General features: G+C 48.2%; 1 protein-coding gene across 2 annotated transcripts in view; it reads right to left on the bottom strand.

The window, feature by feature from the left end:
• KCNG2 (potassium voltage-gated channel modifier subfamily G member 2) overlaps positions 1–26,941 on the bottom strand; it is an 83,709-nt gene that overhangs the window by 37,465 nt on the left and 19,303 nt on the right. The window contains exon 1 of one of the 2 annotated variants that reach the window (XM_009192959.3): positions 575–3,047. The exons of the other annotated variant lie outside the window; for it this stretch is intronic. The gene's annotated coding sequence lies outside the window, so the exon portion shown is untranslated. Of the gene's footprint in view, positions 1–574; positions 3,048–26,941 lie in introns of those variants that run through there. 2 annotated transcript variants of the gene reach the window in all.

Raw genomic sequence — 26,941 nt, 5'->3', positions numbered from 1 at the left:
TCGTGGGATTCCCACAGACAAAGCCCCAACCAAGACGAACCGAAACTAAAATGACAAACCACACACAGCAAGAGTCCACCGTGAGCACACACCAGCATACACAGCCTCTGGGAACTTTAGAAAACACAATTATAAAAAATAATGAACGAAGGAAGTAAAAACATGAGGGAAAACAAAGACATTACAAAAAGAAAACAAACAAACAACAACAACAAAAAAACCAAAAAATCCCAAAAGAATCTAAATAAGAAACAAAACTAGAAATGAAAAAGTACAGTCAGTAGACAAGATTGAAAGTAGAAAGGTCTCATGCTGAGGACCGTCTCCCAGAGGCATCAGGGGTCCACAGGAGGCAAATAGGACAGAAAAGTCACACATGGAGGAGAAAGTAAAATCACCAAAATTAGTTTACCAGGAAGCTCAGAAGAGGCAAAAATAAGCCAATGAAAGGCAATGTATAAAGACTTGGATTTTACCAGCCTTACGGAAGGCAGGAAGTCTGCCATTAAAGGCTCTTTGAGGATGAAGAATCGTGCACCCCTGGACCCTCCACGGAGACCTCTGTGACATTTACCTTTAAAATAAACGTAGCCGGGGAACTTGATGATGCCGAGCTTGGGGAATTGGAAAGCTCTTGTGTTTCCTCATGCAAGTGTTGTGACAGCGCCCAGGCAGGACACGACCACTGCTGCCCTCACACAGGGGCTGGGGGCTCTGGTGAACGGGGCTGGGACGGTGAGGCTCTGCCGGGCGGTGACGGAAGCAGAAGGCTCTGCTCCTCCTGCACACCCTGCCTTCCCTCCACGGCCAGGCCTGGACGCCTGAGCCCACAACCAGGAAACAGCCGCAGGTGCAGCCAGCGCTCCCCAGGTGCCTCCTGCAGAAGAACCGGGTTGGAACCGGGCAGGGCTACCTTGGACATGGGCCTGCTAGTTCCTCCCATGCATGGTGGATTCCAGAGGAAACCAGTCTGTGCTGTTTCACAGGCTGGATCCCAAGGTTGGAAACCAGAGGGGGAAGCCCCCTGAGTGTGGCTCTCCACCCTGAGGCCCACAGGGTGGGGCCAGCTGCCACTCAAGTAGTGCCTGCCTTGGGGTGGTACCTGTCTCAGGCCCAGGAGGGAGCCGCATCTGTCCCTGGCCCGGGGCCACCTCCCCAGCACAGATGTTGAGGCTTTAGGCCTGGCCTGTAGTCCCACCCAGGCCTTTCGCCAGAGTCCCGGGGGATCACCCACAGCTAGGTGCTGCTGACACCGGCTGCCTGACATCTAGAAGCTTCTGGCTCACTGTGGCCTCTGCTCTGAGCTTCCTGTCTGCTGCATCCACAGCCCTAGCAGGTTCCCGCCGCCTCCTCTTGCCCTCTGTCCCCAGCTCAGCGACCAGGGGGCCTCCTAACACCACAGGCCACCCTCTGCTCAAAACGCCGGAGCTCACCGCCCTAACTAGGCCTGTCTGTCCCGCCCCTCCTTGCTCCCCTGGGCACCCAGGCGAGCCCCGCCTCAGGCCTCAGCACAGCCGCTCCTCTGCCTGAACAGTTGCTCGGCAATGCCCACGGTGACCCCTCACGCTCGGCCTTCGCTCAAATCTGCCTTCTCGTCAGACTCACCCACGCCACTCGGGTCACGCTGAAGCCCAGGCCCACTCACTTTGCTGCATTCTTTTCTCTCCTAAAGGACTGAACGATTCGCGCATTATTTTTGCCCAGTGTTATTTTCTGTCCGCTCCCACTAGGATGTAAGTGTCTCGAGGACACGTCCACTGTCCGCTTTGCCCACACTCGTGTTCCTGGGAACACTTCAGGGCACACGCAGGTGACCGGGACGCATTGCCGCAGGGACACACGAGGGAAGGACTGGTCTCAGGCTGCCCGCGTGTCCAGCACGCACGAGCATCCACGCGGTGCCTAGTCCTGCCCAGGGCCTGCTCCACGGCGGGAGTGGGGGGAACTGGTCTGCACTGACACAGGGAGCCCCAAAGAAATGACAAGCTAAGGCGGGAGGCTTTGGCCCCACGGGGACACTGCTTTGTACCAGAAAGAACCCTGAACCGGGCAGGAGGCCTGGACTTTAATTACGGCTCCGCCCCTGGTCGCCGGGAAGCTGGAGAAGCCACTTCGTCCCCCGTCCGTGGCTTCAACATCCAGCTCATCTCCAGAGGGTGGCCCACGCCCGGGCGCAGACGCTGGTGAGCCCCCATTCGCGTGGACAACGGGGATCTTCGAGGAATGCGGCCGTCACTGTCGGGGGAAGCCCAAGTGGTCCCAGGCCCCTCAAAGGAGGCTGGAACTGGGCTCCCGGGGACCCGTGTCCTGAGATGCTCCCTGCGAGTGCAGGGGCTGAGACCTAAGGGAACCTTCCCCTGCTTCCTTAATTAAAGTCGAAATCTCTTATGCACAATTAAATAGATTCTGACGGTGCGCGGGCTCTTCAGACTTGCTTTGATATTACAGACACAAAGCAAAGATTAAGTTGAATACAGAATGTTCCTCATGGGGTCGAACTGTTCAGAGCAGGCATCGTTTGCGCTGCCGGAGATGACTGGCGCGTTGCTGGAAAGGACGATGCCCCCGCCAGCTTTTCCCCGGGGCCGGCGCTTGGGAAATGGGGGGAGCTTCCCTGAAACAAGGTCATTGGGGGCGGGGGACGCTGCTGGCGGGACTGAAATGCACACACAGCGCTTGCCATCCCCCCAATTCCAGCCCCAACCCGAGTCGTCACAGGAGGTCTCTCGAGCAGAGCCTCAGTGCAGCCAACAATTAGAGCGAGCGCAGACGGAAGCAGGTGCGCGCCGCGGCCCGCACGGGCCAAACAGCCCTGGAAAACCGAGTTAATTTTGCTAAGCCTCAGATTCTGCATCTATAAAACGAAAATAAATCGTAATAGAATAGCACCTGTCTTACAAGGCTGTTGTGAGGATTGACAGCCAAATGTGGATGCCTAGAATAGTCCTGGTGCATAAGTGCTCACACGTGTACGTGCACACACACACACTCATATACACACACATGCACATTCACACACGTTAACACACTCACATTCACACACACATTCACACACTCACACATGCATATTCACACAGGCATACACATTCACACATGCACAAAACACACACACATTCACACACATGCACTTTCACACATACACATTCACACAGGCACAAAACACACACATTAACACATTCACACATGCACACACACATTTACACACACATGCACATTCACACACACATTAACATACATTCATACACACATTCACACACTCACACATGCATATTCACACAGGCACAAAACACACACATTCACACACATTCACATAGGCATACACATTCACACATGCACAAAGCATGCATATTAACACAGTCACATTCACACATGCACACACACACGCACATTCACACAGATTCACACACATTCACACACACACGCATACACATTCACACACATTCACTCACACTTGCACACTGCACATTCACACACACACACAATCACACACCCACACATGCACACACATAGTGTAGCGTGAAAGGCTATCGGGTCACTTCCTTGAGATGAAGGGTAGTATCTGCAGTGTCTGCTCTTACTGATTTAGTATCAGGTGCATCCTCTGAGTGTCACAGGCGTTCGAACCAGAGTGACTCCATCTTGACTGAGGGCTGGAAAATGAGGCTGGGACTTGCTGGGCTGACTCCCAGGAAGCTAGGTATTCCTAGACTCTAGATGCTTATGGCTAAGGGAATAGATTGATAACGTTTACTAAACAGACCCAGACTTAGGAGTGTCCTGATAACCCCAATATCTTGAAAACAGAAGCATTCCCAATTTTGCTTTAAAGATAATAATATTGATTCTTGCAAAATATAGTAATAAAGAAAATTAATCTGTTATCACAAACCCTTGTAGCAGAGCAATCTCCCTACGATCTTTTTTTAATCTTATATATAAAAAAGCATTGTACCTAGGGTGGACGCGTTCCTCCTCTTACTCTTGGGAACGTCCTGCTCTGTGTATGGAGCAGCTGCCAATTCACCTTTACTTTCTTAATAAACTTGCTTTTGCTGCACACAGCAGACGCGCCCTGAATTCTTTCTTCCCTGAGATCCAAGAACCCTCTCGGGGGTCTGGACTGGGACTCATTTCCGGTAACATGAGGACTCCATGGATGTTCGGTGCGGGAGCTGGAACCGCAGGCTCCGTCTACTCTGTGCAGCCACCTGGTCTTGAACCACCTCCAGCACCTGCCCCCGTGGGTACGAAAGCAACGTGCGTTCGAGTTCTTATTGGGTCATGATCTCTCCTAGTTTTATACAAAGAAACTCACAGAAAAGGATTTACACTATGAAGGCTGTATGTTTAGTAATTTAAGAAGAAACTCATCGTAGCTAAAAAATTTCTGCAGATTGTCTTACTGTGAAAACCCAAAGAAAGGCAGAGAGGCCAAAACGTGTTCTCAAAAAGACAAATGGGAAAGGAAACAGCAACAGAACTGAGGGGAAGGAAGAGAAGGCTCAAATTTAAAAATGAAGATCAGAAAAGAGAATAACTTCAGATCGGTAGAGAAGAGAACGTCATGAAAAAACACTCTTAATGGCTTCATGCCAATAAAGGCAATAAAACGTGGAGTTCTAGAATTGACTTAAGAAACAGGAACTCTGAATAAATACAAAATTACTAAAGAAACTGAAATAGTAATTACAAATCTATTTTTATTCCAAAAATCAAACTCAAATGACTTTGTCAAGAGTTCTACCAGATATTCAAGGAACAGAATAATCCCAGTTTTATACAAACGTCAATCACCTCTGCGTGGAGAGGGAGGAAGACATGAGTAGAGGGAGGGAGGGGCTTCGGCTGTCTGGGTGAAGTTTATGTTTATGTCCATGTATCCACGTATGTGTGCACGTGTGTGTTGGGTACATGGATGACGGCAGCGGGAAGGAGGAAGGTCAGGAGAGCCAGGACCAGCGACGGTGGCAGGTTTGCACACGGCCCTGCCAGCCCTTTAGGTGCGCAGGACACTCCTCCCATGGCCAGGTGGGGTCCCAGGTCCCTCCCAACAAGCCTGGGTGGGGTCTTGGGTCCCTCCCATTGAACCACAGCAGACATCTCACTGTGTGATTATGTGGGGGGGTCTCCGAGAGGCTGGGCCTTCCACGCGCTCCTGCTCCCAGGACACCCAGGGCGGCCGACAACCAGCATCAGGCCGCAGCCATGCAAGAACAAGACTCCGGCAGCCCCAGCCTCTGCTCTGCCTCCAGCCGAGGCCCAGACTCCACGCAGCAGAGAAAGCGTCTGCCCTGGGCCCTGAGAAATCCTGACCCTCAGAAACCAGGACAGCTAAGAAACGACGGTTGTCTTGACCACGGCGCTTGGTGTAACCTGCTGCCAGAGCAGAGGCTCCCACGCTGACGCAGGGGAAGGCGAGGAGGGGAGGCAGGTGCGGCCTGTCCAGATGCGGCTCCTGCACATGGACGTCCTTGCTCTGGATGAGGTCGGATGCACCTGCCCGAGCACAGGGCAGAAGATGTGGTCAGCTGGGGGTGAGGGGTCCCATCTTCTGAGCCAGGAGGGGCACCTGTGCCCCCCAGAAGCCCAGCGCTGGGAGGGCAGGTTGTGTGTGATTTTGTTTTCTGCTGTGCCTTCTTCCCCGGGACATCGCTTGCACATAGTCAGCGCTCAGTGAGAACATTAGGATTCCGAATAAAGGAATCAGGGGTTAAGGACAGGACTACGCTCGGAGGCCTCTCTGGGGAGACTGTGGGCGTTGAGGGGTCCAGGCTGTGAGGTCCAGGCTCCCTCTAAGGGAGGCTGACTGAAGACAGGATGGGGCTGGCAGAGGGGCTGGGTGTGGAGGTGGGGCTTGGTGTGCAGAGCGGCCGAGTGGCCTGCGTGGGAGGGAGAACTTGGGCCCAGGCCTCTCCTATGTCCGCACAGATCCTGTGTCCAGGAAGCACTCATTATCCACGGCTCTTTTACTTTGTTGATTCAACAAACACAGAGAACTTCACAGGCGCCAGGCAGTCATTAACCCCTAACAGCCTATGCCGTGGGTACAAGGGCCCCATGTGGACCGAGGCACAGAGGGTGGAAGGCACCTGCCCGAGGCCACTCCTCAGGGATGAGGCTCTTCCAGCCGGGCAGTCTGGCTTCACCGGGAATGCTGCGGCCTCTGGGGAACGGATGCTCCCGGGGGCAGGCATGGCGAGAGGATGCTTTTTCAGCGAAATACACAGAACAGTCCAGCTGTGCCCCAGCGCGTGGGCCACAGTCCCTGCCTCCTTCCTTCTCCCACATGGCCACTGCCCAAAGGCAGAGCTGTGGGTTCCACAGCGTCCCCGGAAGCTTGTGCCAGTCTCAGCCCCAGGACCTGTGAGACGGACTTCATCGGGAAACAGGGTATTTGCGGATGTGGCTAAGACAAGGCCCCTAGGGTGGGCCCGAGGCCATGGACGGGCGTCCCCATGAGGCCGACACTGAGGCCGTGGGATGCAGAGGCCAAGGTCACAGCCAAGGAGGGCCGAAGATTGGCGGTGCTGCAGGAGCTGGGAGCGGCAACGCAGGCCCCTCCCCAGCGGTTCAGAGACAGCACAGGCCTGTGGTCCCCCACGCTGCACTTGGGACTCCCAGGGTTGACAGAGTACATTTCTGGTGTTTTAAGCTGCGCAGCTCTAAGTAATGAATGCAGCAGGTTGGGGTGAAATAATTCTAATATTTCCTTCCAAGCAAAAGACAAACCCTACTTAGAAGCATATGTGTCACCACCAGCCCCAGAGATCGAGGACAGACGAGGTTCGGGTTCATCATTGGCCTCTGGCAGCAACTGAGCCCGCGCTGGGGTTTCCGACATTCCGCCTTCACCGGGAGAAGCTCTGCAAGTTTGCTCTGCTCAGGGCCCCAGGTCAGGGTCCGTGTACTGCTCCCCATCCCTCACTCTCTGTTTGTCCAGGATTCCTCCCTGCCAATCCACTCCTTCAGTCCCAAGGAAAACAGTCACTATTTTGTTTAAATCTGGCTAAATACACATAAATAAATGAAATGGACTCTCAAGCAGTTTAAATTAAATTGTGGCTTAACTGAACCACAAGCTCAGTGCCCCAGGCATTATGTCACCACCATTCCTGATCACGAGCCTGGCCCAGGGGACACATGGCCTCACTGCCGCCAGCAAGCAGGTGCCACCCTCCAGGATGCCACAGCAAGGGCGGGTCCACATGCAATATGAGTGTGTCACCGGGAAAAGCTGCGACTGCCACTACCAAGCGTATCAGGCTTTCTCGAATGTAATCAGTAAGGAGAAGTCACTGGGATACAATGGTATTTACCATTCTGAGTTACTATTAGAATCTCTGTAAGTGCTTACGTGCATGGATGATGGCTCATGAGGCGAGTGCCTTGCAGTTAGTGGGGCTGTTAATCTACATGAACAAGACCCACCAGGGCTTCCACAGGGAGCGTGGTCCTCACTGCCGGGTAAAGATTGCTCAGCGTGGCTTCCAGACCAGGGCTTGTCAGCTGGGATCCACGGCGACCCTCAGATCCCACGGGGCCCCTGGCAATGTCCAGGTTTTGATTGTCTCGACTGGGGATGGAGGCATCCCTGGCATGGAGGTGTGGGGGTCAGGGATGCTGCTCAACACCCGCAGTGCCCAGGATGGCTCCCAGCGAAGCTTTCCGACCCCAAACGTCCACAGTTCCTGAGGGAGAAGCCCCACATCCCAAGGCGCCTGGGGGACCTTGTACGAGGCCAGGAGGGCTGCTGTCCAAGAAGCACAGCAAGGAGGTAGCTCAGGATGTTTCACTGAAGCTCAGAAGCCAACTCTTCAGGGCTTAAAGCATTGGTCATGCAGTAGATGCTGCCAGATAATCCAGTCATTGCAGATAGACGCTTTTATCAGCCGTTGCTGCCTCTGTTCTGGCTCTGGCACCTTCACAAATTTGGTTCAAGCGTCTCTTACCTTCCCCATGTCGTCTTACCACCGGCCGCCCTGTGGCCAAACAAGTTTGTTCGCAGGAAATGACACCCTTGTGACCCACACCTTTCAGGAAGACGATTCTAGGCTCCTCCGTGGGGCCTTTTCCCAGGTGCACACTTTGCCTTTCAGTTGGAACTCTTAACCTCGGCGATGACACGGGTTCACAAACAGCGCCATGCGACCATTGGAAAAACCATCTAAATAAGGTAACTTCTTCAACCAACCAGCGAGCATAGACTGCAGCTGAGAATTGTGTAAAATACAGTGTATCTAACTTCAGTCCCAGGCTAGTATTTAGTGTGCCAGTGCAGTTTTTATTTCCCAATTCTTACCTGTCCTATCAAGAAAAACATTAGATGAATTAAGACTGTAATCACCCATGGGTTACAAAAAGCCAAACATAAATAATTTTGAATAAAATATGACTCAGGAGATTTTTGTTATAAAATAAAGATGAGTAACATTAGCTTCATTCCTGTGATCTCTTTCCGACGCACATACGAGTTCACGTGCGGATCTCAACTATTTTGATTTGAAATACTTTTATTTTCCATATGCCAAAGTTCCATAAATTATAAAAGGGTTCTATTTTTCATAAATACACACAAGTGTATAAAATGAATAAGATGTAATTAGCAAGGTTTTGGTTCTGTTCAGAAGAGAACTTGCTAATGAGATCCATTTTTAGCCATGTTTTTGACTGAGAAATTGATAATTATTTTTCAGTTATGATTTATGGGACACAATCTCCAAGTCTATAATACATATAGAAACTTGGTAACTAATAACTAATAACTCTTATCCACAAAGCAGGGTATATACAGTAGAGCTGCATATAATTGCTCCAAAAAGTTTCAAAATCAAATTTTGAGGTAACTGCAGATTCACATGCAGTTAGAAACAATACAGCAGGGGCACCCTCACACCCTTTACTCAATTTTCCCCATGGCAGCCTCCCCTAAGCCGTGGAACACCCTCTCCACCGGGACGCCGACACGGACACATCCAGACACAGAGCTCTCCTCACACCAGAGTCCCTCCTGCGGATGCCCAGCCACACCCCCGGCCTTCCCAGCCACCTCCTCCTGAACCCCTGGGAACCATTAATCTGTTCTTCATCGTCATACTTTTGTCATTTCGAGAATGTTATAAAAGTTGAACCACACCCTATGTAACCTTTTAGGATTGGCTTTTTCCACTCAGAATAATTCCCCAGAGATTCATCTGGGATGCTGAATACATCAGAAGTTCATCCCTTTTTATTGCAGAGTAGTATTCCATGGGATGGATGCACTGGAGTTTGTTTAACAAGTGGGAGAATATTTGGGTTATTTCCCGGACTTGGCTGTTACGAACACAGCAGTTACAAGCATTTCCACACAGGTTGCTTTTCCTCTCTGGGATAAATGCTCATTGGAGCAACAGGTTTTACTTTTGATAAAATTCAATTTATCCTTTTCCCCCTTACTGACTGGCTGCTTGCATATTTAGTTTTTAAAGAAACTGCCAAATTCTTTCTGGAGTGGTTATACTACTTGACATTCCCACCAGCATTGTATGAGAGAAAGAGTTTCTCAGCATCCTTGCCAGCATTTGATGTCACCATTTTTAATCTTAGGCATTCCAATAGGTGTGTGGTGACATCTCACTGTATTCATTTGTCCCACTTTATTGATGTCTAATTAAAGGTGCACACTGTGGTGTTTTGATATATGAATACATTATGATTACCACAATCAAGCTAAGGAATATATCCATCACTTCACACAGTTACCTTTTTTGTGTGTGGTGAGAACATTTAAGATCTACTCTCTCAGAAAAATTCAAGTATGCAATATGGTATTATTAGCTATAGTCACCATGCTGCATGTTAGATCTCTGGAAGTGATTAATCCCGTATAACTAAAACTTTGTGCCCTTTGATCACCATCAGTTCCTCCACCCCCAGTCCCCTGGCAACCACCACTCTCTCTGCTTCTGAGTTCAACTTCCTTAGATTCCACATACAAGTGAGATCACACATTACTGTTTTTCCATGCCTGGCTTATTTCATGCAGCATAACGTCCTCCAGGTTCTTTACACATTTCTCAAGGCTGAATGATGTTCTGTTGTGTGTGTGTCCCTGATCTTTAGCCACTCACCCATAAATGGGTGCTTAGGTGGATTTCATATCTTGGCTGTTGTGAATGATGCTGCAATGCTCATGGGAGTGTAGATGTATTTGGTCTGATACAAGTATAACCGCCCCTGCTCTCTGTTGGTTATCATTTGCATGGAATATCTTTTTCTGTCTCTTCACTTTCAGCCTATGCAAGTCTAAAGCAAGTCTCTTGTAGGCAGCCTAGGGTTGGATTGTGTTTTTAAATCCATTCAATGATTCTATGTCTTTTGATTGGAGAATTTCATCCATTTACATTTAAAGTAATTATTGATAGGTAAGAAATTACTACTGCCATTTTGTTAATTGTTCTCAACTGTTTTGTAGTTCCTTTGATTCTTTCTTCTTCTTTTGCTGTCTTTGTGATGTGATAATTTTTTCATAGTGTATGCTTTGATTCCTTTCTCTTTCTCTTTTGTGTATCTATTACAATTTTTTTTCTTTTTAGTTACTGTGAGACATACATAAAATTTCTCTTTTCTTTTTTTTTTTTTTTTGAGACAGAGTCTCTCTCTTTCACCCAGGCTGGAGTGCAGTGGCGCTATCTCAGCTCATTGCAAGCTCCTCCTTCCGGGTTCATGCTATTCTCCTGCCTCAGTCTACCAAGTAGCTGGGACTACAGGTGCCCGCCACCATGCCCGGCTAATTTTTTGTATTTTTAGTAGAGACGGGGTTTCACTGTGTTAGCCAGGATGGTCTCAATCTCCTGACCTTATGATCCACCCACCTCGGCCTCCCAAAGTGCTGGGATTACAGGCATGAGCTACTGCGCCCAGCCTAAAATATCTTTTAGTTGTAACAGTTTATTTAAGCTGATAACAACTTAACTTCAACTGTAAACAAAAACTCTATACTTTTTCTTTTCCTCACACATTTTATGCTATTGATGTCACAATTTACATTATATATTATGTGTCCATTAACAAATTATTGTAGCTATACTTATTTTTAATACTTTTGTCTTTCTACTTTTATGCTGGGGTTAATGGTGACTTATGACACCATTACAGTATTAGAACATTCTGAGTTTGACTATATTCTTGCATTACAATAAGTTTTATCCTTTAATATTTTTTCATGCTATTAGTGAACTTTCATTTCAACTTGAAGAACATTCAGCATTTCTGGTAAGGCAGATTTAGTGGTGATAAACTCCCTAAGCTTTTGTTTGTCTAGGAAAATCATTATCACTCCTTAATTTCTGGAGGACGGCTTTGCCAGGTATAATATTCTTGGTTGGCAATTTTTTTCCGGGACTTTGAATATATGATCCCATGCTCTCCTGGCCTGCAAGGTTTCTGCTGAGAAATATGCCAATAGTCTTATGGGGAAATTCCCTTATATGTGATAAATTGATTTCTTTGCTGCTTTCAAAATTCTCATTGTCCTTGACTTTTGATAATTTTATTATAATGTGTCTTGGTAAATATCTCCTTATGTTTAATCTATTTAGGGTCTTTGGGCTTCATGGATCTGGATGTTTATTTCCCTCTCTAAATTTGGGAAGTTTTCCACCATTGTTTCTTTAAATAAGCTTTCCTCACCTTTTTCGTTCTCCACTCCTTCTGGAACACCGTTATTGCATATATCGGTTTGCTTGCTGAAAGCCCGTAAGTCTCTAGGATTTCTTCACACTTTTTCTTGCTCTTCTGATTGAATAACTACAAATGTCCTATCCTTATTTCTTCTGCTTAATTGAGTCTACTGTTGAAATCTCTATAGAATTTTTCAATTCAATCATCTGTACCTTATCTCTAGAATTTCTGTTTGGGTCTCTTTTATGGTTTCTCTCTCTTTGCTGTTGAACTTCTAATTTTGCACATGTATTATTTTCTTGATTTTTGTTTAGTTGTCTATTTGTGTTCTCCTGTAGCTCACCAAGCTTCTTTAAGATGATTATTTTGAATTCTTTGTCAGGCTGTTTGTAGATCTCCATTTCTTTAGGTTTGGTTATTGGTGCTTTATTTCGTGTATTTAGTGATGTCATGTTCCCCGAGTATTCATGATCCTTGTGGCCTTGCATTGGTATCTGAGTTTTTAAAGAAGTAAGCACCTCTTCCAGTCTTTACACACCGACTTTGGCAGGGAGAGCCCTTTGTCAGTCAGCCCACCCCGAGATTCTAAGGAGGGGCAAGAGCGCTTCCATAGGAAGGCCTGCTGCTGGAGTCCTCAGGCAGGTTAGCCTGCTGCCTGGGTTTACAAGGGCCAGCTGGGTGCCTGGGTCCATGGGACAGATCTGGAGTTTGGGTCTGCATGAGTAGGTGGTACCTGGGTCTGCAAGAGCCAGCCTGGTACCTGGGCTGCAGAGGCCATCCTTGTGCTGGGGCAGGCCTGGAGCATGTGGCTGTGAGGACTTGCCTGGAGCTAGGGTGGGCCTGGAGGCTAGGCCTGTAGGTGCAGTCCTGGCACCTGGGTCTTCAGGGGCCAGCCTGGCACCAAGGTTCACCCTGGGGAGGGGGAGGGACCTCGTATTGGGGTCCACAGTGAAGTCGAGCTCTCCTTCCATGCGGAGAGTATTTCTTTCCATGTTGTGCTGTGTGGACTTGGGGGAAGAGTGGTATGAGTTAATGTGAAACTCTCCTTCCTTTTTCAATGCATCTTTCCTTATTCCTGTGCTCCATTCAAGTGCTAATCTCTCACCTGGATTCCTTAGTTCTTGTGAAGCTATTTTTGTGTGTGGATGGTTGCTCAAATTGTTTCTCTAAAAGTATGAAAACTGGAAACTTCTATTTTGCCATATTCATGACATCACTCCTCACTGTCTTTTAATTCACATGTTGTTAATAGCTAGTAGCATTGAAGACCTTTTCGTGCACTTCTTTGTCATCTATCTATTCTCTTTGGTGAAATAATTTTTCATGTGTTTTGCTCATTTTCTATTTGGATTGTTTGTTATTTTGCTGCTGAGTTTTGAGAGTTTTAAAATGCACTCTAGATACTAGTCCTTGGTTGGGTATGCAGTTTGCAAATATTGCCTCAAAGTCTATAGCTTATCTTTAAAACCTTCACACAAGGTCTTTTGCAGAGCAAAATATTTTAATTTTGATAACATCCAATTTATCCTTTTTTTTTTCTTTTATTGGCTGTGCTTTTGGTGTCAAGAATGATTTGCTTAGCCCAACATCTCAAAGGTTTTCTTCTGTTATTATTTATTTATTTATTATGAGATATCACCTAGGCAACACCAGTGCAATGGTGTGATCGTGGCTTACTGCAGCCTCAATCTCAGCTCATTGCAGCCTTGATCTCCCAGGCTCAAGCAATCCTCCCACCGCAGTCTCCTGAGTAGCTGGGACTACAGGTGTGCACTACCATGCCTGGCTGACTTTTTTTACTTTTCATAGAGACAAGGTCTCACTATGTTGCTCAGGCTGGTCTCGAACTCCTGAACTCAAGTAATCCTACCTGCCTCAACCTCCAAAAGTGCTGGAATTACTGGCATCAGCCACCACACCCACGCTTCTCCTGCTGTTTTTGTAATGTTTAATTTTACATTTAAATCATGATCCATTTTGAGTTAATTTTTGTATAAGCTGTGGGATTAGGTCAAGATTCATTTTTTTTGGCTTATGGATGTCTTATTATTTGTTGAAAAGGCTATATTTACTTTACTGAATCACTTTCGAACCTCTGTCAAAAGTTAATTAGGAATTTTTTTGTGGATCTGTTTCTGGGTTCTCTGTTCTGTTCCACTGATCTATGTAAGTATCCCTCCACCAATACCACAAAGTGTCAATTATTATAGCTATATAACATGTCTTGAAATCAGGTGGATGAATTTTTCCCACTTTATTCTTCTTTTCCAAATAATTTTACCTATTCTAGTTCCCTTGAATTTCCATATAAACGTTAGAATAATCTCATCTATATATTTTTTAATCACTGGGATTTTGATAAAAATTGTGCTTAACCTCAAATTTTTATATCAGTTTCGGGAGAACTGACATTTTCGAATAAGCTAATTCCATAAATGAACATGATACAACTCTCCATTTATTTAGATTATTTCTTTTATTTGCCTTTTGTAGTCTTCAGCATTAAAGTTCTATATGTGTATTGCTAGACTTATACCTAAGTATTTCATTTTGTTGAACAATTGTAAAGGGTATTATGTTCTATGTTTAATTTTGATGTCCATGTGTCTCACTAGTGTATTGATTTTGCATGTTTATCTTATGTCTTGCAATCTTGCTGAATTCATTTATTAGTTCTAAGAGGTTTCTTTTGGCTTTTTGTAGATTTCTTGGCGTTTTCTGTGTATACAACCATGCAATTTGCAAATAGGGGCAGTCTTATTTCTTCCTTTCTGGCTTTTATGCATTTTATTTCCTTTTCATTTATTTCATTTTATTACCTACTGCAGAGATCAGAGCTTTCAGTTATATGTTGAATAAGAGTGATGAAAGTGAACATTTTTGCCTTGTTCTCCACCTGAGGGGAAGAACATTCAGTCTTACACCATTAAGTGTAAGTCAGCTATAGGTTTTTGTAGATACTCTTTATCATAAAGTCAAGAAACTTCCCCTTGATTCCTATTTTCTGAGAATTTTTATCAAAAACACGTGTTATTTTAAAAGTTTTTCACATCAGCTGATATGATTATGTGATTTTTCTTTAGCCTGTCAATATGGTGCTTACACTGATTGAATTTAAATATTGAATCATCTTTGCATCCCTGGAATAAACTCCCCACTTGGCCATGGTGTTTAATTCCTTTTACATATTGCTGATTTCTATTTGCTAATATTTAAAACGATTTTAATATATATACACGAGGGATATTGGTATATTGGTCTGTAGTTTCCCTTTTTTGTACTGCTTTGACTGGTTTTGGTATCAGAATAATACTAGTTTTATAAAATGAATTAGAAAATGTTCCCTCCTCTTCCGTTTTTTGGAAAAGACCACATAGGTTGGTGTTAATTTTTCCTTAGGTGTTTACTCAGAGGTTTAGTTGTTTAGCTGTTCTCCAGGGAAACCATCTGGGCCTGGAGATTGCTTTTTCAGGAAATTTTGATTTACAAATTCAAGTTTATTAACAGTTATAGGACTATTCTCATGATCTATTTTACACTGGGTGAGTTGTGGTAGTGTGTATTTTCCAAGGAATCGGTCCAGTGGATCTGGGCTTTCAAATGTGCATGTAGAGTTGTTGGCAGTGTTCCCTTCTCACACTTTTTAGGTCTGCAGGGTATGCAGTTATGTCCTCTGTTTTGTTTCTGATGTTGGTAACGTGTGTCGTCTCTCTCCTTAATTTTGTCGAGCTTGCCAGGAATTATCTATTTATTTACGCATTTAGAGTCAGGGTCTTGCACTGTCCCCCAGGCTGGAGTGCAGTGGCATGATCATGGCTCACTGCAGCCTTGACCTGGGCTCAAGTGATCCTCCTGCTTCAGCCTCCCAAGTAGCTGGGACTAGAGGCATGCACCGACACATTCTGCTAATTTATTTTTAAATTTATATTTTTGTAGAGGTGGGGTCTTGTCCAGGCTGGTGTTGGATTCCTGACTCAGATGATCCTCCTGACTTGGCCTCTCAAAGTGCTGGGGTTACAGGTGTGAGCCACTGCATCTGGCCAAGTTTATTCTATCGATCCTTTCAAAGAGTCAGCTCTTTGTTTCACTGGTTTTCCCTATTGTTCTACTGGGCTAAGTGCCATTGACTTCTGGTCTTCATTGTTTCATTCCTTCTACTTGCTTTGCTCTTCCTTTCCTAAGTACTGGAGGAGGGACCTGAGATTGTACGTTGAGGCTTTTCCTTTTTTCTAATGTAATTTCTCTCTTGACACTGTATAGCTTTGTCTCACAAATTTTGATATGTTGTGTATATATTTTCATTCTGTTCAGTGTATGTTTTTATTTCCCTTAAGACTTCCTCTTTAGGCCAAGCGAGGTGGCTTATGCCTGTAATCCCAACACTTTGAGAGGCTGAGGTGGGAGGATCACTTGAGCCCAGGAGTTCAAGACCAGACTGGGCAACATAGGGAGATCCCATCTCTACACCCAGACAGGGAAATGTCAGTAGAGAGATGTGGGGACTAGGAACCCCCATCCCAACCCACCAGTAATGAGGAGCCATCCCTCACCATGGGTGTCAACAGAAGCCAAGTGGGGAACGTGCACTTCTGTCCCCACTGCCAGCAACGAGGTGGTATCCCTCTCTCCCCTGCCAGAGCAGGGCCAAAGGAAGCTAGCCGCAACAGAGCCAGCATCTGAGAGGCTCAAAATGTCTAGGTTTCCCATTCTGAGAAGCTATTCCCATGACCAATTTAATCACAGCGTGATGGTTTGTGCCTTTTTCTCAGACAGCATCCCCACTCGCCTCCACCAAAGCACAGAATCTCCAAGTGTAAGGCTTTGACAAGACAAACGAAAACATAATAGCTTCTCAGAATGGGTTCCTTTTTCTTATCTCCTCTCTGTCTTCTCCTTACAAGTTAGACAGATGGGAGTATCACACCCTAAAATGTAAGAACGATGACCTGTAGGCTCAGACACAAGGCCCCTGTCTTATGGCCAACCAGGCTGCCCTGGGTGTGAGCTGTGGCGGCACCACACCTGAGTGGAGCCCCCAAACAGCCAGCACAGTGCAGAGATGGAGGCAGAGGCCCACCAGACACAGGGAAGCAGAGGCTGACCAGCGTGAGGCAGAGACCCGCCGGCGTAGAGAGGCAGAGATGGACCAGCGTGAGGCAGAGACCGACTGGTGTGAGGCAGAGATGGACCAGTGTGAGGCAGAGACCGACTGGTGTGAGGCAGAGATGGACCAGTGTGAGGCAGAGACCGACTGGTGTGAGGCAGAGACCCACCAGCCGTAGGGAGGCAGAGGCTGACCAGCTACTTGAGTCACTTCAAGTAAAAAAAAATCATCAGAGAAACGGGCCATGAATGATGCAACATTGGAGGGGCGGGTACTTGGCCACCAGGGAGTGACACGTGCAGGTACACACACAGACACATGCACACACAACACACACACACACATAGACACATGCACTCACATGACACATACAGACACATGCACACACATGCAGCCACATCACACACACAGACACACACACAGAGACACACAGACACATGCATACACAGACACACATGCAGACACATGTACACACAGACACGTTATACACATGCACACATAGACACCCACACACAGACATGTGCACACATCATGGACATGTTACATGCACACAAATTCCTGTAGACTGACACACACACACAGATATGCACACACAGACACACGAACACATCATAGACATGTTACACACATCCACACAGACACCCACATGCAGACACATGCACACAGACATACATACACACGCAGACACACAGACGCACACACACAGAGACATGCACACATAAACACGTTACACACACCACAAAGATTCATGTAGACAGACACATGCACACACTCATGCACAGACACTTGCACACACGCACACAGACACATGCACACTTGCACACAAACATGCACACACTGAGACACGCAGACGCATGCACACTAAGACACACACACATGCACACACAGACTCATGCACACACTGTCACAGGCAGACACGCAATGACGCAGTGTGCACACACATACACACATGCATGCACGCCATGTCTTTAAGTATTCCTACATGTCTGTATGTCTAAGAGTTTTAAGAATATTATGTTGGGTGCGGTGGCTCAGGACTGTAATCCCAGCACTTTGGGAGGCCAAGGCGGCCGGATCACGTGAGGTCAAGAGTTCAAGACCAGATTGGCCAACATGGTGAAATCCCGGCTCTACAAAAGATACAAAGAATTAGCCTGGTGTGTTGGTGTGCGCCTGTAATCCCAGCTTCTTGGGAGTCTGAGGCATGAGAATTGCTTGAACAGGGGAGGCAGAGGTTGCAGTGAGCAGAGATCGCGCCACTGCACTGCAGCCACAGCACAGAGGGAGACTACGTCTCAAAAATAAATAAATAAATAAAAAAGAATATTATGTTCCAGTATAATTCTAACTGCTAATTCTGTTTAAACATATAGGTAAAAGGATTATAATTGGTACATTGTTAAAACCGTTTTTGTCTCTGAAGTATTTACATCAGTATTTTTGCTGTGGAGCCACATGGAGAGACTTGGGTCCAGCCCACCGAGCTGCATTTCCAGAGCTGCGGCACTGGGTGGGCGGGTAGTGAGCCGGGTTCCAGGGCCTGCATTCAGAGGAAGCGAAATCCAGAGGGGAGGGTGTGAGTCCCCGCTCTTCTCCCTGCGCTTCCCACTCCATCCTGAACCCTCCTCTGCTGGCCTCTCAGACACCGGGACTCCAGGGCCTCTCCCATACCCTCCTTCCTCCATGAACACAAGCTGCTGGAGGTCCTAAAAATTCCCGAGACCACAAGTTTGAGAGCCGCTGTGCTACACTACCGAGTCCCCAGGCCCTGCCCCGCTGGTGGGGCCGGAACCTGGGTGGGGTCAGATGACGTCTCCTACCTAAGACACCATCTCACCTGGAACTCTGACCAAGGAACACAACTCTGACACTGCCAGGGAAAACGAAAGGAGGTTTGGTTTGAAACCCTCACGGTTTCCTGTAGGGATCCCACCCACACCTCCTGCCCTGCGGGTTCTGGGGTAGACACAGGACCCCTGAGGCCTGGAGAGTGTCGCTGGGCTGGCCCTAGCCCCAGATCCATGATCATGCTGGGGGTATCTGCTAAGCTTCAGTATCTGGGAGTCTCCAGCCTGTCCCCAGAGGGAGGCTTGAGGCCGTCACCACCCCACAGAGGAGCAACAGAAGCCGGGGTGGACCCTGCATCACTGGGAGCACCGCATCCTCACAGGCACCAAGCAGCAAAGCTCAGCATCCTGAACAGAAAGCAGGCAAAAACGAAGCCGAATCTCCCACAAACTGTAATTAAAGTTTTACATTTTAATAATTAGAATTTTTAGTTGGTCATTTCTTTTTCTGATCGATTTTATCAAACAAGTGATTAATCACTCCCACACCTTGTTTCACGGAACGTAACACGCCGAATTTAACCTTCCGTGAGGAGCTGCTCACTCAGTTCTTTTGCGGCCGGAATTGGTGGGTTCTTGGTCTCACTGAGTTCAAGAACGAAGCCGCGGACACTCGCGGTGAGTGTTACACTTCTTCGAGATGGTGTGTCCGGAGTTTGTCCCTTCAGACGTTCAGATGTGTCTGGAGCTTCTTCCCTCTGGTGGGTTCGTGGTCTCGCTGTCAGGAGTGAAGCTGCAGACCTTTGCCCTGCGTGTTACAGCTCATAAAGGCAGCGTGGACCCAAAGAGTGAGCAGCAGCAAGATTTATTGCAAAGAGCGAAAGAACGAAGCTTCCACACTGCATAAGGCAACTCTTGTTAGCCCTGGCTGGCTCAGGTAGCCTCTTTTATTTCCTTATCTGGCCCCACCCACATCCTGCTGATTGGTCCATTTTACAGAGAGCTGATTGGTCCATTTTACAGAGCGCTGATTGGACTGTTTTGACAGGGTGCTGATTGGTGCATTTACAATCCCTGAGCTAGACACAGAGTCCTAGACAGAAAAGTTCTCCAAGTCCCCACTAGGTTGGCTAGATACAGAGTACGAATTGGTGTATTTACAAACCTTGAGCTAGACACAGAGTGCTGATTGGTGTGTTTACAATCCTTGAGCTAGACACAGTGCTAGACAGAAAAGTTCTCCAAGTCCCCACTAGGCTCAGGAGCCAAGCTGGCTTCACGTAGTGGATCCTGCACCGGGGCTGCAGGCAGAGCTGCCTGCCAGTCCCAAGCAGTGTCTGCACTCCTCAGCCCTTAGATAGTCGAGGTGGGGCTCGGACATGGCGGGCTGCAGGTCCTGAGCCCTGCCCTGCAGGGAGGCAGCTGAAGCTCAGTGAGAATTCGAGTGCAGTGCATGTGGGCCGGCAGTGCTGGGGGACCAGGCAGCTGTTGGCCTGGGTGCTAGGCCCCTCACTGTCTTGGGCTGGCCACTCCATGTGCAGAGCCCGCCAGAACTCACGCCCGCACCTGCCGGAACTCACGCTGGCTGGCGAGCACCACACGCAGCCCTGGTTCCCTCCCATGCCTCTCCCTCCACACCTCCCGGCAAGCGGAAGGAGGCAGCTCCAGCCTGGGCCAGCCCAGAGAGGGGCTCCCACAGTGCCATGGCGGGCTGAAGGGCTCCTGAAGCGCTGCCAAAGTGGACACTGAGGACAAGGAGGCACTGAGAGCGAGGGCTGCTAGCACGTTGTCACCTCTTACTTTCACTGAACGTAGTGTCATAACACGCCAAATTTAACCTTCCCTGAGGAGCTGCTCACTCAGTTCTTTCACCAAACCTAATGCTGTAACGTGCGGAACTTAACCTTCCCTGAGGAGCTGCTCACTCAGTTGTGAAGCTTCGTGCGGTGGCGTCCACTGGGCAGGCCTGGGAATGGAGCAGAACAGACGCCGTCCCTGGAGCCCCTGGAGCCTGGCTCTGGAGGGGACTCCACACACCTGCTTTCCCTGCAGGTCCGCCTGCCTCCGAAGGGAGTGGGACCCGCCTTCCCAGAGCCAGGCCCTCTGTCCCCGTCTGACGCGACCCTTCTCCCAGGGAGGCCTCGTGCCCCAGATCACAGTTTCAGTTCAACTACCCGCATTCCCGGCCTTGCCAACAGCCACAGAGCCTCCTGGCCCTTCCTGTCACCCACAACGTGGTGGCCTCTGCCTCCTCCTCCTCCAGGATCAGGTCAGCCTGCAGGGCACAGGCCCCGATGCCAAGAGCTTCCTCTCAAGCTGCAGCCTCTGCCCAGGCCCACATCTGGATGGGGGTCATGCCCTGGACACAGCGTTTCAAAGAAAGGGCAGGTACCAGAGCGCCCCAGAGGGCAACAGGTGTCCACGCTCCCACCTCCTGTCCACGGGCAGAAGCATAAAGAAACTTCTGGAAGGAAGGCCACCGACAGGCTGACAGTGCACGGTCAGGTCAGGTGATTTTTACTTTCTTCTTTCTGTCCTTCTCCTGTATTTTCCCCCAAACGATACAGGTAATTTTAGTAACTGGAAAAAGGAATAAAACGATTCTAATTGCAGGGGAAAATCACATCTGACAGGTTTTTACAGAAAGAAACTGAAGCCCTATGAAATGACAGCGTGATTGATCTATCTTTGTATTAATCCTTATTGACACTTCATCTCCTGAAGCTTGTGGCCCATCAGTCAAGTTGACGTTCACCGACAGGGACTTGGTAAAACCTCCTTGGTTTCTGAGCCTCCTCACTGAAGGGAGCTTCTGTGACTCTCAGGCATTAAAGCTATTTTTATGGAGAGGCAGCTCGTCAGCTAACAGCAGAAAACGACAGGAAAGATGTTTTTATGGACCCAGACATCAGAGCATTCTTTGTACACTGACAGTAAACACGAGTCTGTGATGTGCTGCTTTGAAAACAAGGCTTATAGCTGTAAGATGATGTGGGGATATTTTCCCATTCTTCAAATTTTTTCCTTTTTCTTTTTTAAAGCCACATTATTATATTCAAGAAATGTAACATTTGAAACAGACTGAACAATCAGAGGAGACACTTTGCAGTCCTCTGTGCAAACACATTTGAAAACCCAGAGGAAGTGCAGACGTCCTCGGGAAGCACAGACACCCAAAACTGTCCCAGGAGAGTTAGAAACTTCAACAGACCCATTTCCATTGAAGAAACAGAAAGTTACTACGGACTGTCCTATACAAAGCGCTAAGCCTCGACAGGTTTACAGAGAATTCTCCCAAGATTACAAAGCCCCGATAGTCTCCATGCTCTACAAATTATTTCAGAACATTGAGAAGGAACGAAAGCTCTCTAGTTCCTTTTATGAAGTAAGCAAACACTGACATTTAAACCAAATATAATAAGAAGAAAGAAAACTTAAGTTCAATACCACTCATCAATACTAATGCAAAAATTCTAAATAGAATATTATTAAACAGAATCCAATGCTTCTTTAAGAAAAAAATACTATGACAAGGTAGAATTTGTTCCAGAAGGTGCAAAGTAGGTTCAATGGTAGGAAATCCATTAACATCATGAACCATAATAACAAATTTAGGTGGAAAAGTCATGTAACCATCTCCATAGATAACAAGCAGCCTTTGACGAACACTCAGGGCGTTGAGGGCCATTTCACCAGCACCGGCAGTGTTGTGTTAAGTTCTAAAGCCACTCTCTTACTCAATGGAGAAGCACTAGAGGCATTTCCACGGCAATCAGGAACAAGGATACCCACTATCTCTGATACTATTTAACATCATACGAGAAGTATTAATGAATACAACTAGACAGCAAAAATCAGAAGCATAGAGCAGGTAAAGAAGAGGTAAAACCGTCTCTCTTTGCAGATAAGATCATCGTATACTTGGAAATCCCAGAGAATCAATGACAAAACTTATTTATTGAATAAAAAATTCAGAAAAGTAGCAGGCTATAAGATCAACAGCCTTCCTAAACACAAACAATAGAGAACACAATCATTGAAAAAGTCTGTTTATGGCCAAGTACCAAGGCTCATGCCTGCAATCCCACACTTTGGGAGGCCAAGGTGGGAGGATCACTTGAGTCCAGGAGTTCATCAGTTTGGGCAAAATGGCAAAACTCTGTTTCTACAAAAAATACAAGAGTTAGCCGGACGTGGTGGCATCTGTAGTCCCAGCCACTTGGGAGGCTGAGAGGTGGGAGGATCATCTAAGACTGGGGGGCAGAGGCTGCAGTGAGCCAAGATCATGCCACTGCACTCCAGCCTGGGTGACAGAGTGAGACCTTGTCTCAAAAATTAAATTAAATTAATTGATAGAAAAAACACATTTACAATAGGAACAAAAACATGTAGGAACAAATTTCACAAGGAACATGTACTGTTTTTACAAGAACAAATTTAAAACATGAAAGTAGACGTAAACAAATGGAAAGCGAGCCGTGCTCCCAGACAGGAGACTTGGCATTGTGGAGGCGTCTTCCTCTTGGAGTTAGCTCATCAGTTCCACTCAATCCCAGTAAAACAGGGTAAGCTATTTTATGGAGTTGGACATGTTGATACTAAGGTTCAAATGTGCATGAAGAGCTGGGCACACGTGGAAAAAGAAAAACAATGAGTGGAAAAACTCATATGTGTGAACTCTTAAACATCAGAGGGTGAAGGACTGAAAACTCCATTGAGAAATGGGGAAAAACATGAACAGGCCATTCACAAAAGATAAAAATGATCCTCACAGGCTGGGCGCAGTGGCTCATGCCTGTAATCCCAGTACTTTGGGAGGCTGAGGCGGGTGGATGACCTGAGGTCAGGAGTTTGAGACCAGCCTGGCCAACATGGTGAAACCCCGTCTCTACTAAAAATACAAAAATTAACTGGGCGTGGTGGTGGGTGCCTGTAATCCCAGCTACTCGGGAGGCTGAGGCTGGAGAATCACTTGAACCTGGGAGGCGGAGGTTGCTGTAAGCCAAGATTGCGCCACTGCACTCCAGCCTGGGTGACAAGAGCCAGAATCTGTCAAAAAAAAAAAAAAAAAAAAAAATCCAGTAAAAATGGGTTGACGGCCAAAATTTAACAGATAAAACTATAAAATTCTTAGAATAAAACATGTGGTCAAATCTTCATGAGGTTGGATTTGGCAATGGTTCCTTAAATTGACATCAAACGCACAGGCAACAAAATAAAAATAGATCAACTGAACTTCATTCAAATTAAAAACTTCTGTGGATCCGAGGACACTATCAACAAAATGAAAGCCCACCAGCTGGGGGAAAATATTTGCAAATCACATATCTGATAAGGGCTTAATATGAAGAACATATAATGAGCTTCTCTAACTCAACCACTAAAGACAAACAACCAAATCTAAAAACAGGCAAAGGGGCCGGGCACAGTGGCTCATACCTGTAATCTCAGCACATTGGGAGGCTGAGGTGGGAGGATCCCTTGAGCCCAGGAGTTTGAGATCAGCCTGGCAACATAGCGAGACTGTCTCTCTACAAAAAATACAAAAAGTAGCTGGGTGTGGTGGTGTGCACTTGGAGTCCCAGCTACTCCAGAGGCTGAGGTGGGAGGATCGCTTAAGTCTGGGAGGTCGAGGCTAACTGGGCCTCTGCACTGCAGCTTGGACAACAGAGTGAGACCCTGTCTCTAAATAAGTAAGTAAATAAAATGGGCAAAGGACTTGAATAGACTTTTTAAAAATATTTACATTGTACCCATTAATGGAACAGACTTTTCTCCAAAGAAGAGGTACACATGCCCAGCAAGCAGATGAAAAGATGCTCAGCATCACTCAACATTAGGAAAATGCAGATCAAAACCACAATGAGCTATCGCTTCACATCTGCCAGGATGGCTGTGATAAGAAAGACGGACCATCCTAAGTGCTGGTGAGGATGGGAGAAACTGGAGCCCTCAGGATTGCCGGTGGGAAAATGGCTCAGCTGCTGTGGAAGTTTGGCAGATTCTCTGACAGTGAAGCATCAGCATCAGCGTCTGGCTCAGCATTTCCCTCCTAAGAACATGCCTGGAGGAGGCGAAAACAGGGACTCAAACAGGGATGCACGTGCCGACGTTCAGAGCAGCATCAGTCCCATTAGCCAAACGGTGGGGACAGCTCACGTGTCACCAACAGACGGTGGACGCACAGCCTCTGTCGTGGGGTACCTTGTGCCAGGGCACTGTCCAGGCAGAACAGAAGGAGGTTCTGATACGCACCTCCTTCCAAGGAGGAAGGAGCTCCTCCTTGGAGCGCGGCTGGGGCTGGAGAGCATTATGCTGAGTGAGAGAAGCTGGACACTGGAGGACCAGCACTGTGTGATTCACCTACATGAAATCCCTAGAATAGTGGGGTTCATAGATAAAGCAGACTCGACCTTACCACGGGTTGGAGGCGGCGCTGTGGGGGAGTTACTGTTTAGTGGTTACGGAGTTCCTGTTTGGGGCAATGGAAGAATTTGGCAAAAAGTGGTGATGCCTGCACAGCACTGCAGATGGAATTCATGCGACTGAACTGTCCACTTGCAATAGTTGAAATGGAATACCTTAGGTGATGTGTATTTTACCCCAATCACACAGAGGAGCCACAGGGGAGGTGGACGGCCTCTATTGCAGCCTGCTGGCTATGAGGCCTGGCAGAGTCCTTGGCTGAGTGCTCAGCTCATCTGTCGGGAGGACGGGGCTCACACAAACCCCATGGTGTGAGCATTGTCCACAGGTGATGCCCAGGCCCGACACAGCCCGATCTGAAGTGCCAGCTGTGTGCCTCATGCCAGGAGGGTGCAGTGCCCAGGGTGGTGCCAGGTGGGACAGGTGCCATGGGAACCACAGGCCTGGCAGCAACAGCCCTCCCTAGAGACCCCCAAATCTGTGACCTGAGGCTCAGCCTCACCCGTACAGCCACCAGGAAGGGCCCCTCGGTTGGTGAGGCTGCCCTCCCTGTGCCAGCTGGGCTGAGGCTGGCCTGCCTGAGCTGCTCCGTGGTGTCCTGGGCTGCACCCAGGTAGGGCCTGCCTGGCGTCTCTGCAGACTCTGGGCCTTCTCCCTCTGGCACGTCCTGGGTGCCCTCGCCGGCCTCGGTGAGCAGTGAGAGGGGTCCTGTCACCCCACAGCTACCGTGGGGCTGCTGCCTCCTCTGCTGTTGCGGAACAGATCTCTCTGCTCTTTCTTCTTCCCTTATTTTTGTTTTTTTCATCTCCTGATGCTATTCTTAGATGTCTGTTTTCTCATTCAACACCCAAATGTTCGCGGAGCCCCCGGCAGAACTGGGCACTGTGCCGATGCCTCTCAGACATTAGTCACCAATGGTCGCATCTCACAGGCGAGCTCAGTGCTCAGCCAGACCGGCGGGCCCTCGGCTCTTCGCGGCCACTGGGTGCTTCCGGTGGCTGGAGCTGCCAGGGGCCCCTCTTTGCTGCCTGGAAATGAGTCGCCCCTAAAGCAGCCCCAAAGCCCCCACGGACGACCCTGTTGGAAAGCAGGGCACCTCCCGGTCATTTCTGCCTCAGGACACGGACGTCTCCTGCAGGTACAAACTAATTTCTGGTCGGTTCCTTTGAATCCTAAATCTTCAGACCAGAGAGTATCCAGCTCTTGAACGAGCAGTTTCTGCATCGGAGATGCTGGCGGGAGGGGCTGTCGTACATGGCGACCTGACTGATGGGCTGGGGTCATTTAATTTTTATATAATTTAACTGTGACAGACTTCCAAAAATAGCTTCATCACCTGTCACAGGAACATAATTATCAGTTAAGACAGTTTCCTGACATGCTGATGCTTATTTGCTAGAAAAACTGAGGGGACCAGGCAGCAGGGGAGGAGGGAGGGGTGGCCCTGGGGCTGGCAGTGAACCCCAGCGCATCTCTCGTGGGCTGGCCGAGGTGGGCATGGGCCGGTCTCCAGCCTCCACGCCCCTCTTGGGCTCCGCACCGAGCATGACCCAGTCTCTGGGGTCTCACTCGGCCGTTTCCATCTGTGCCTCCTTCTGGGAGGCGGGTGGGGGGTGGCCACATGTGGATCCAGGACGGGCACGATGCCCACCCGCCCTCTGTGACTCGCTCTTCCTGGCCTGAAGGCGCTGCCTCAGGGTCTGTGCTCTGCCCAGGGCCTTGGCCGTCTGCCCTGGGGTGAGGGGCAGGCTCCCGCCCACCCGGTGAGGAGCCAGTGCCCATCCCGGGTCCTTGGGTGGCAGGTCAAGTGGGGTGTCCCCTTTCTCTATACCCACGCACCTCAGGAGAGAGCCCAACACACTGCCCCGCAGCACCCTCAGGGCACCCCAGCCTGAGACCTGGGCTTCCACGGGCTCAAACCAGGAATGAGTGAGGGTCCTCACGGTCAGGTCTGAGGGTCCGA

This window comes from Papio anubis, chromosome 19, assembly GCF_008728515.1.
Source record: "Papio anubis isolate 15944 chromosome 19, Panubis1.0, whole genome shotgun sequence".
Taxonomy (NCBI): Eukaryota; Metazoa; Chordata; class Mammalia; order Primates; family Cercopithecidae; genus Papio; species Papio anubis.
Note: the sequence above shows the minus strand (reverse complement) of the source record. Positions and strands in the feature narration are given on the sequence as shown.